Source organism: Penaeus monodon, chromosome 31 (assembly GCF_015228065.2).
Source record: "Penaeus monodon isolate SGIC_2016 chromosome 31, NSTDA_Pmon_1, whole genome shotgun sequence".
Classification (NCBI taxonomy): domain Eukaryota; kingdom Metazoa; phylum Arthropoda; class Malacostraca; order Decapoda; family Penaeidae; genus Penaeus; species Penaeus monodon.
In genome coordinates, this window is record NC_051416.1 from 30,553,106 (window position 1) to 30,553,556 (window position 451).

Genomic DNA, 451 nt, shown 5'->3' on the forward strand with positions numbered 1-451 from the left:
TCAGTTCAATATATTAACCGCAAATCGAAGAATATTACATAAATCTCACTCATGGTAATTTCCGTGTTATTGTATTATTGAAGCACTAAGCAAATTTCCGATAATAACACGGGGTATTGATGAGCTTCACAGAAAATCACTTCAAAGGCATATTCTCGCAGTTAGTAGGGTCGGCTAATCTCTTGCGGGAATCATGGCAAGTGAACACGGTCGGAAAAAGGATTAGATCTCAGGATATCTGGTGTATGTGGGTTTGGGTTACTTTGAACGGTTTTTATGAATATGTGCTGAACTGCAGGGTATGGCATGCTTTCTTATTGGGCGATTGGATTGTTTTTGTCTTTGTGTGATTATATATAAGTTGCTTTCTTTCATAAATCAGATGTGATTTTGACTGTTGCAGTGAAGTTAAATTAGAAGAAACTATATCACCAGGTATATCAGCTTAAAC